The 11,362-nt window shown below is 36.1% G+C and overlaps 1 long non-coding RNA gene across 1 annotated transcript; it reads left to right on the top strand.

Moving 5' to 3' along the window:
* The first annotated feature begins 4,176 nt into the window (after positions 1–4,176).
* LOC128283823 (uncharacterized) lies at positions 4,177–5,595 on the top strand. The gene is made up of 2 exons (XR_008274235.1): positions 4,177–4,250; positions 5,383–5,595. It is a non-coding gene; the product is annotated as an uncharacterized LOC128283823 (long non-coding RNA).
* Positions 5,596–11,362: the final 5,767 nt, after the last annotated feature.

An 11,362-nucleotide genomic window follows, 5' to 3' on the forward strand; every position in this document is an offset into this window, starting at 1 on the left:
GATGCACTTTTCTATCACATAAGATGAAAAATACGTCCTCTCTCCACAATTAACCTATTTCCCTAAATATCCCAAAAATCGAGCCAAAACCATAATTTTTTTTAAATAGGATTTTTTTTTCAAATTTTTCTCAATTTGCTTACCCCGTTGATTTTCCTTCGCTTGTATATTTTACCTTGTGAAACATGTCAAGCTGACCTTTCGAAGCTCACACTATGCAATATTTGAAACAGTAGCTTTTTGATTATTTTAAAGCCTATTTTTGTGATATGTACATAGGTGTTTGTATATGTTATCTTGAAATGGTAGTTTTAGTTAAAAACCTTACTAATGCTTAAATTTTGGTAAGGTAAATGGTGATTGAAGTGGGATGTTTGCATTGTTTGGACCGCTGGTATGCCTCGTGGCGCAGTGGAAAATTATTCTGGCTATCCACAGTTATGGATCCATGTACAAGGAACAAAACAGTTTGAGATAAGGTTGAAGATATACCTTATTAATCAAAAACAATGAGAGGATGTTGTTGATTCGATGTCGATTCCAAGCCACAACAAAAACGTTCTAGCTTCTACGTAATCCACCTGATATTAAAACGAATGAAAAACTCTCTTGGAACTATTCCAAAAACCCTTTTTTTAATTTTTCTTTTATAACACACCCTAATTCGGGATTTTTGGTATCATATATTGAAAACAGAATAAATCTTATAGAAAACATATGGAAAGCATTAAACCTGTTATATTCTTTCCAAAAAGAAATATAACATATGGATAGTACTAAAAATGTTATATTCTTTCCAAAAAGAATTATAACCACCATGTTTTAATGTTTAATGTAAATCATAATAAAATTAATTTATTATAATAATTTTGATAAAAATATTCTCATTACAATTTTATATGAATCAAATTCATTTATTAATTTTAACTATGTTCTCTATTTGAGTACAACAAACTTGTACATTTAATTCATTTAATATTTAACTGTTAAATTAAATTAATTCAATAATTAATTTAATTTGGTGACATATTATTTTTGAAAGTATCTCCATGAATCTTTTTCTCACTAAGTTCGGTCCAGTACAATGGAGTTCGACATTTACGACCATACAATGCTTCATATGGTCCATCTTTATGCTCGATTGAAAACTGTTGTTATACGTGAATTCAACCAACGATAAATATTCCTCCCAGTTGTCTTCAAACACTAAAACACAACAACGAAGCATATCTTCTAGAATTTGTATAACTCTCTCAAATTGATCGTCGATTTACGAATGAAATGCAGTACTAAAGTGCAACTGTGTACCCCAAGCTTCTTGTAATTTCTTCCAAAATCGTGATGTAAACCTTGGATCTCTATCCAAAATAATAGAAACTGACACCCCGTGCAATCTAACAATATCAGAGATGTACAATTTAGCTAATCTATCAAGCGAAAAGTCTGTACGTACCAGAATGAAATGTGCCAATTTTGTCAGTCGATCAACGACAACCCAAAAAGCATCTTTTTTTTCGGAGATAGGGGTAATCCCGATATGAAATCCATCGTAACTCTATCCCATTTCCACTCTAGTATCATCACTGGTTGTAGTAGTCTCGAAGGCACTTGATGTTCAGCTTTGACTTGTTGACAAACTAAGCATCTCGACACAAACTCTAAAATGTCTCGTTTCATGCCCGACCACCAATACAACTGTTTCAAATCATTGTACATTTTAGTACTCCCCGGATGAATAGATAAACAACCACTTTGTGCTTCGTGGAGAATTTTCTGAATAAGCTCGGAATTCTTTGGTACATAAACTCTACCTTGGAACATTAAACAATCATTGGATCTGATCTGAAACTATAAATTAATAGTCAACTCAGATTGTAACTTTTTAGCTTGCAGTTCATCATCACACTTCTGAGCTTCAAAAATTTGCTAAAGAAATAATAGTTTAGCTTTCAATTCAACTAAAATTGAACCATTAACAGACAAGGTTAACTTTGTGTTCATTGCCCGTAAAGCAAACAAAGATTTTCTATTTAGAGCATCCGCGATTACATTTGTTATTCCCAGATGATAGTCAATCACTAACTCATAATCTTTCAACAATTCGAGCCATCTTCGTTGTCAAAAATTCAAATCTTTCTGAGACATTAAATACTTCAAGTTCTTGTGATCGGTAAAGATATGACACTTCTCACCAAATAAATGATGTCGCCAAATTTTTAAAGCAAAAACAATAGTGGCCAATTCTAAATTGTGCATCAATAATTCTTTTCATGCGGCTTTAACTATCTGGAAGCATAAGCTATCACTTTGCCCTCTTCATCAAAACACATCCGAAACCCTTCAATGACGCATCACTGAATATCACTGTAACACCCTAAATTTGGGCCTAGAAGTATTGGGCCTTGAGTGGGGGTCCGTAAGGAGGTTGTATATAGGTATTTAATTGTGCAATGAAATGAAACAATTAAATGTTTGCTTTAGTGGTTAATGGCTTTGAGAAGTGTTGGAGAAATATTAGGTTTAAACTTGGGCTTTAGCAAAAATTTTGGTATTAAGTGAAAAAAAAAACTTGGATGCTTGGATGAGGGCCTTCTAAATTATTGTGGTAAATAAATGACACAAGGAAGCATGTAGTCTAGTGGTTGTGGCGTCATTAAGGTTGTATAGGAGCCTGGGTTCAAGCCTTGGCTCTTGCAATTTATTTTGGTTTTTTTAGGGAACCTGGACTTTGGCCTTTAGACCTTATAATTAATTGGGGATAAAATATGGCACAAAAAGCCTTGTGGTTTAGTGGCAAGTAGCATGTGGAGCATCTGAGGGGAGGCATGGGTTCGAATCCCATGGCAAACAAGGAGCATTTATTTTGCTAACAAGGGGCGGCAAGAGTTGGTGTTGAATTTAAACTCTGATGATGGAGGGATCCCACATCAGGAAGCTAACATAAGAGGGGATGTGAAGTTGGCTTTAAATAGAGAGAACCATGAGGAGAGTAGAGGTACCTTTCTTGGCTGATCCCTTTCGCTGTATGGCGTGCTCGTTTGGGTTAGGCGTTGGCTAAGAGTGCTCGGAGCGTGGATTAACTCTAGTCTCCTATCAGGTGTGTATTTCTCACTACTCTAGCTGTAGAATGGCTACTTCGGGCAGTGATGGGCCGAAAGGGGCCATGTGGGCCCAATGGGCCTACGGGCCCAATTGGATAAGTTGTTTGATTGTGTAGTAAATATTGGACTAGGCTAGGTGAATCTTATATCTGTGGCTAGATTTGGGCTAAAAAGGCCACACGAGCGTGTGGGCCTATTTGGGCCGAGAAGGGCTTTAGGCTCATTCGTATTGTTATCCCTGTTTAGAATACTTTAGTTTACCAAATTACTGAAATACCCTCAACTTGTAAAATTACCAAAGTACCCCTAATTTATAAAATTACCCAAATATTCTCGATTTGTAAAATTACTGAAATACCCTTGGTTTACAAAATTACCAAAATACCCTCGATCAATAAAATTACTAAAATACCCCTGGTTTGTAAAATTACTAAAATACCCCCTGATTTGTAAAATTACTGAAATACCCTCGACTTGTAAAAATTATCAAAGTACCTTCGATTTATAGAATTACTGTTTTACCCTCGATTTACAGAATTACTATTTTACCCTTGATTTACAAAATTATCGTTTTACCCTCGAATGTGAAATTACTAAAATACCCCTATAGGGTAGAATTACCAAAACACCCCTAGTTTGTAAAGTTACCAAAATACCACTGGTTTGTGAAATTACCGAATTACCCTCAATTTGTAAAATTACCAAAATACCCCTGATTTACAAAATTACAAAAATACCCATGATTTGTAGATTTACCAAAACACCCTTGTAGGATGAAAAGACTAAAATACCCCTAATAGGTAAAAAGACCGTAAAGCCCCTGTAGGGTAAAGTGACCGTAATACCCTTGTATGGTAAAATGATGAATACGCCCTTATGTTCTGTATGACTGATGTGCTTAGGATTTACATATATTGATATTGGAATAGTTAAGTTTGAGTGACAGGTGGTGGTTATCGTAAGTGGTTGATTATGGAAACGTTTCAACTTCAACTCGTAACAGGTGTGTACTAACCCTGGTAATAGCTTAGACTAATATTTGCTGAGAAGCCGAAATGCTAAAATACCGGTATTTCAGGAACTTGTGATTTTTCCTTTTCTTAAAGTGCGATAGATACGATATGATCGGTGGTTGGATCGATGGAACAGGTAAGAGCACAATTTTGTGCACGATAGTAAGTTGGGCCTTAATGGGCTGGAATTGGGCCCAATGGGCTTTCGGGCCCATTTGGGTAAAATTAATAGAAAATGAAATTTGGAAAAGTTGCATGATAACATGGTTAGTACTGTTGTAAAATTTGGATTAAGCAGGCTTAGTGGGCTAAATCGGCATTCGTAGGGCCCATTAGAGGTTTTGGGCCCAAAAGCCCGAGTTTGATAAAGTGGGTTAAAGATCATTATTTAAACACTCAAAAATATTGATAATTGGTGATAAACATGAAAAACCCTGATATTTGGTAAAATTATGAAATTACCCTTATAGTATGAAAATGACTGTTTTGCCCCTAGGTAAAAATGACCATTATACCCCTAGGGTTTAATTATAAATTTGATACGTGGGATATGATATACATGATTGATATGATATGCACATGATATGTATAAAATGCACATGATATGTATGAAATGCACATGATATGTATGAAATGCACATGATGTATTCATAAATGCATTGGGTTGGGTTTTTATATGGATGGAGGAAGTGCAAAAGGGCATATGCCCTAGTTTATTGAAAAGGGCTTGTGCCCCGCCATCGAAAAGGGCTTATGCCCCAGTTTATTGAAAAGGGCTTTGCCCGGTTCATCAAAATGGCTTTGCCCCAGTTATTAAAAGAGGCTAGGCCTCCAAATATATGATAAAGCAGCTATGCTGCCAGTGGTGTGTTGGTTGGGTGGGTTGAATCATTCCTCACATGGTGTGTTGGTTGGTACGGATGGAGAGTAGCGGATGGTGGGTCAGTAGTCTCCCCAAATGGGCTTGCATACATTCATTGGTATTTCATATGATATTGAAATGGGCTTGCATACATCCATTGACATTATATGTGATATTGAAATGGGCCTAAGGGCCATACTGCTTCTGATCAAGGCTTGCCCAAAGATATGATTTATGAAAAGGCTTCGCCCGAAGAATCGTTAAACGAAAGGCTTCACCCAAAGATATGTCAAGACTAAATAGGGCTTTGGCCCGATTGTACTTGACATCTGTGTTTTCACTGTTTGTATGTTATTGGGATTACACACTGAGTTTTTGTAAACTCACCCCATTTCTAACTGTGCAGGTAATCCCTAAGCTTAGATGGTTTGGAGTGCGAGGGACTCGGAGATGGCCACACTACTGTTTCTGTTTCTTTTAATTACAATAAGTAGCCGATTTATTTCTTTATAAGTTTTATGTTATTAATATTATTATTTGGTTTTGGGTTGTAATAAGGCCATTTTAATTATATTTCTGGGATTATTTTATTTTATACCTTATATTTTACTAATAACAATCCAAAATGGGTTAGACTTAGGCCGCGTTTTCAAAATGATAATTGTTTTCAAAATAACACAACGATACTATTAATCAGCTTATCAAAAATATCTACTTAAATGAATTCTAACTCGTTTTTCTCAAAACCTAACCTCCCACCAAAGTGTGGCAATGGTTGTGGGCATGTCTAAGATTGGATTCATTCGAAGAGTTTGGTACTTAAGCAGCCTTCATGGCTCACCTCTTCTGTTTTTGGATACCTACCTGGTGCGCAGCTTGCATTCACTTGGTTAAGCCTTCTCAAACGACGGTTTTTTTAAAACACTAAAACAAAGCGTGGATTTTTAACTTCAATGTGGCACGTCAGATTCGGCCATTACGTCTGGGACGGGTTTGGGGTGTTACAATTACAAACTTTTTACCCGACTCAAGTTGAACTAAAATAGGTGCTTCAGTTAACAATGCTTTCAATTGTTCAAAACTCTGTTGGCATTTCTCGGACCAATCAAACTTTACATCTTTCTGTAATAATCAAGTCATCGATTTAGCAATCATCGAGAATCCTTTTGCAAAATGACAATAGTAGCCTGCTAATCCCAGAAAACTTCTGACTTCGGATACATTTCTTAGTGGTTTCCAGTAAACAACTGCAGAAATCTTACTCGACCGTGTTCCTTCCACTAAAACAATATGTCTCAAAAATCAAACTTCTCGGAGCCAAAACTCACATTTACTGAATTTAGCAAACAATTGCTTATCTCTCAATATTTGTAATACAATTCTCAAATGTTCAGTGTGCTCAGATTCATCTCGGGAATAGATCAGAATATCATCAATGAATACAACAACAAATCTGTCTAAATACGGTTTAAAGATTCGATTCATCAAATCCATAAAAACTACAAGAGTGTTAGTTAATCCGAAAGGCATAACAAGAAATTCATAATGCCCGTATCTTGTTCTGAATGCAGTCTTCAGCACATCTGAATCTTTAACGCCCAACTGATAATAATTAGACCGTAAATCAATCTTTGAAAATAATGTTGCTGCTTTCAACTGATCAAACAAATCATCAATTCTCAACAAAGGATACTTATTCTTAATCGTAACCTTATTGAGTTGACGATAGTCAATACACTGTCTCATCAATCCATCATTCTTCCTTACGAACAACACTAGTGCACCCACCCCAGAGCAAAAAACTAGGTCGTGCAAAACCTCTATCCATTAACTATTGCAACCGAGATCTCAATTCCTTTAATTTTTTCAGAGCCATTCTGTATAGAGCTATCAATATCGGTGATGTTCCCGATACTAATTCAATAGTAAGTTTGACTTCTCTGATAGTGGCAACCCAGGAAAATCTTCTGGAAACACATTCGGATACTCACAAACCATTGGTACTAATTCAATCTTTGATTTAGACACTTTTGTATCCAGCACAAACGCAAGGTAAGCATCACAACCTTTTCGCACATATTTCTAAGCTAACATCGACAATATCACAACAGGCAATCCACTCGACTCATCAGATTCAATTTAAAGAGTTTCACTATTTTGACATTTCAATTCAATAGTCTTTCGTCTACAATTCACAACAGCATCATGTAGAATCAACAATCCATACCCAAAATCACATCAAATTCACCAAACGGTAAAAGCATCAAATTAGCCGAAAAACAGTAACCCTGAGTCATCAAAGGACAATTTTTGAAAACTTATCAACTAGAACATACTTGCCTAAAGGGTTTCAATACTTTAATCACAAATTCGGTAGACTCAATAGGTAAACTCTTACTAGACACTAAATTCATACAGATATTTGAATGAGACAATCTAGAATTAATCAAGGCAATTACATTAGTGTCACAGAGAGAAAATGTACCATTGATAACATCTACTTACGATGCATCTTCGCGAAAGTGAATAGCATAAGCTCTGGCTAGTGCTCTAGCCTCAAATCTCACAGTACAATCCTTTGTTGGTCCTTTACTACTAGTCACATTTTGCGTATTTCTAGGCGGTCTCCCTTTAGAAGCTGTGTTGCTCAGTCTTGCATTCTGAAATTTATCTTTCTCGGTTAACTTAGGACAATCTCGAAGAAAGTGATCTAGCGAGCAACATTTGAAACAAGCTTTATTATTCATCCAGCAGTCTCCAAAATGTCGTCTTCCACATTGTTTACACTCGAGTTTGTTGGTTCTAACACTACCAACACTCAATATTGAAGTGGTTTGGTTTTAGGACTCGTGTATTGCTTTCCACGATCTCCACTAGAATACCCCACTGAAGTTATCGAACGATTATACGAATCTCGTGATTTCTTTGACGAAGAGTGATAAGGTTTATGTAACATCCCGAAATAGGGCCTAGTCAAAACAGTGGTTTCGGGACCACAAATCCGATGTTGAAATATTTTTTTTATGATTATTATGAGGCTTAGAATATGAAAATATGCATGTGTTAAAGTTTCATGAAGAAATTCTATGAGTAAGGTGTCTGATTGGAAAATAAGGACCAAATTGAATAAATTGCAAAACTTGGACTCTAGAAGTAATTTGCATGAAATTGCTTTAGATTATTAATTATAAGGGCTTAAAGAGAAATTTTCCTAATTTTTAAGTTTTTGGGCAAAAATGGGCATGCATGGAAAATTTTGGAAGTTTAGTAAGGAGGGGTATTTTGGTCATTTGGTAATAAAATCGATAAAAAGGGAAAATGAGGGCAAAAATCAGCCATCTTCTCCCTTGTACCAGCTGAAATTCTCAAGCCCTCCATAGTTAGGGTTTTCAACATTTTCAAGCTCAATAGTAAAGTGACTCCTAGCCCCGTTTTTAATGTTCTTTGTATTTTTAATATCCTTATAACATGTTCTCTCCATTTCTACCCATATTTTAAGCTAGCATGTGTGCAAAGTGATCCATGTGTGACATGTTTGTTCTTTGATGTTTTATGGGAGAATATGAAAGTTATATGTGTGCTAAACATCCTTTCTTAAGTGATTTTCATGAAAAGCCCCTAAAGGGACCTTTTTGCAAAATGTACAAAATATGTGGTAGAAATGTGAAGTAGAGAAAAATGTGGGCTAGTATGAGCTTATAATGCATTTGGCTAGGCTTGGGTAACCAAGGAATTGCATGTATATCATTTTACGAGCCTAGGGATTAAATTGTAAATAATGTGAAAGGTTAAGGGTAAAATAGTCATTTTGTCTGGGGTGAAATTTAGGCTCAAAAAGAATAATTTGAGATATTGATAATTCATTTTTCTTGTTATAGACCCCGAGGAACAAATTTCGGATGTTGATCGAAGAAAACGAAAGGTTTCTGAATAATCAAAATGCCAAAACCGACACTAATACCAATTAAGTTCGAATAACTTAAGGTAAATCCACCTAAATGCATGTTTTATGAATGTGTGATAGTTGTATATAATGATGGTATGAAAATCCATGAAATATGCTAATAATAATAATGACAAGATGATAAATGTCCAGTTGAAGTTAAAAAGGGAAATTCGATGGATAAACCATGGCTTACGTGACTTGAGATCCTGCATGTGTCGCAGAAAAAGATTTAGCCCGGACAGGTAATCCATTGATCTCAAATATAGGAAGGATCTAGCCCAGACGGGTGTTCTTTGAGTGACTGAGCCTCCCGAAGAATATGTGTGCATTAAGGATTTAGCCCAGACGGGTAATCTGATTAGGGTTTGAATTTAGCTTCGACAGGTAATTCAGATCCGAGCTCATTGAGGGTGTTTGTCACTATAAGGGATTTAGCCTGGACTGGTAATCCTGACAACGCTCCATGAGTTTATATTACGGGTGATTTAGCCTAGACTGGTAATCCCACTGTAAGATGTAAGGTTCGCGGGAGTGCGTACTTGAGAAGATCACTCTTATGACTTGACAGTAAATGGATAATCCATTGAGATTTTTGAGGTACTCAATGAGATTAACATGAGGTATAGAAATGAAAATGTTGGATTAAGAGCTCATCTAAGACAAATCACATGATGAATTATTGTGGGACTAACTTGATGTTTGAGTGCATGTAATAGGAGGCTATCCTCTATTTATTGGATTGGTTGTCTAACATGGTTGTATGCTAATTAATTAATAAATTTGCTTTCCAACCGTCTTTTCCCTGTCTTACAGAGCTTGAGGACTCGTAAAGATTTGAAGACGGTTGGAGTATTGTCAACACTATCTATTTGTCTTGTTTTTGTATATAAATACTTCTATTTTGTTACAGTGGCATGTATAGGTTTGTGGTTACTTGGTGTTATATGTCATTGGTTGGCCAATGTAAAGGCTTAAATGTTAAACTTATTCGTTTTGATATATGGCCATAAGACATGGCTCATTTCGTTGTAGGTTATGATCTGCCAACCATGCATGTTTATGTTAGAAATGTTCTTATGATGATTAAATGTGGTATTTCATAAATAGGCATTCGTAATATGGTCAAAACATTTGGAAATGGATAAGCCATAATTGAAAATGAATTGTACTAATGAGCCAAGCCTAAATATGTTTCAATGGGACAGAAATCCTTATTATAAAAAGAGGTTAAGATTTCGTTATGGAAGTGGGTAAATGCCTTACTTGTCAACAGGTTAAGGCTGAACACAAATTACCTTCAAGGTTGCTTCACCCAATTAAGATTCCGCTGTGGAAGTGGGAGAGAGTGACTATGGACTTTGTCAGTGGACTGCCCTTAACGCCTACTAAGAAGGATTCATTATGGATCATCGTGGATCAATTGACCAAATCTACCCATTTCATACCTGTTTGTACTGATAACTTGTTGTAGAAGCTGGCTAAACTTACGTGTCCTGTAACACCCCAATTTTTGGGCCTGGAAGTATTGGGCCTTGAGTCTGGGTTCTGGTGGAAAATGGCCCAAATAATTTGGATGTTAATATTATTTCGTATGTTTAGTTTAGTAATTAAATAAATTACGAAGGGTTTATGGTGTGGGAAAAAAAGCCCAAGAGTAAATTTAATTCGAGGCAATTCCTAAATTTTAATTTTGGGAGAGAGGGTTCTGGCGACATAGGCTTTTAAAGTTGAGGTGGTAAAATAGGACACAAATAAGGCCTTGGTAAAGTGGAAAGGTGGTGCCACTAAGTTCCTAAAAAAAAATGGCGTCTGGGAAGGAATTAAAGGTCTAGGGTTCAAGTTGCAAGATAGGCATATTGTTACTTTTTAATTTTAGGCATGTGCCGGGCATGTGATCACTTAAGTGAATTTCAGAAAGGGCTTTAGGGAGGTTGGGCTGATTGTTTTAGTTGATATTAGGGTTAGGTTCTTTTCTTTTTCTGTCTTGGAGAATTAGGGTTAGCCACCTGAAAGCTTTCACTTTCATTCATCCTCTCTGAGTTCTCACAAAAGTCGAAAACACAAATTCCTTCTCCTTGGTGTCGATTTCTTCTTCCTCTATTTTTCCTCCATTTTCTTTCTTCCTTTTTGCTTTTTCTTCTAGCCAAAACCTTCTGATCACCTTACTCACCTCCTCTGTCAATCCCATCCTCCACAAAACCTCTATAGCCGATTGCCATAAAAGCTGAAATCCTGAAAACTCACTTCTTGTGCTGATTTCTCTAAGCCAAAATCCTTCAGTTATTTTTGTTCTTTTTGATCAACTTTCATCTTCTCTAAACCCTTAGTATCTGTCAGCAACATTGCTGCAAAGTTATAGCCTCAAATCGTCATCTTCTTCGTCACTTAAAAAGCAGAAATACCATAGATTTAGGGACTTATAGCCGAAACTTTAGATCTC

This window comes from Gossypium arboreum, chromosome 11 (assembly GCF_025698485.1).
Source record: "Gossypium arboreum isolate Shixiya-1 chromosome 11, ASM2569848v2, whole genome shotgun sequence".
Taxonomy (NCBI): Eukaryota; Viridiplantae; Streptophyta; class Magnoliopsida; order Malvales; family Malvaceae; genus Gossypium; species Gossypium arboreum.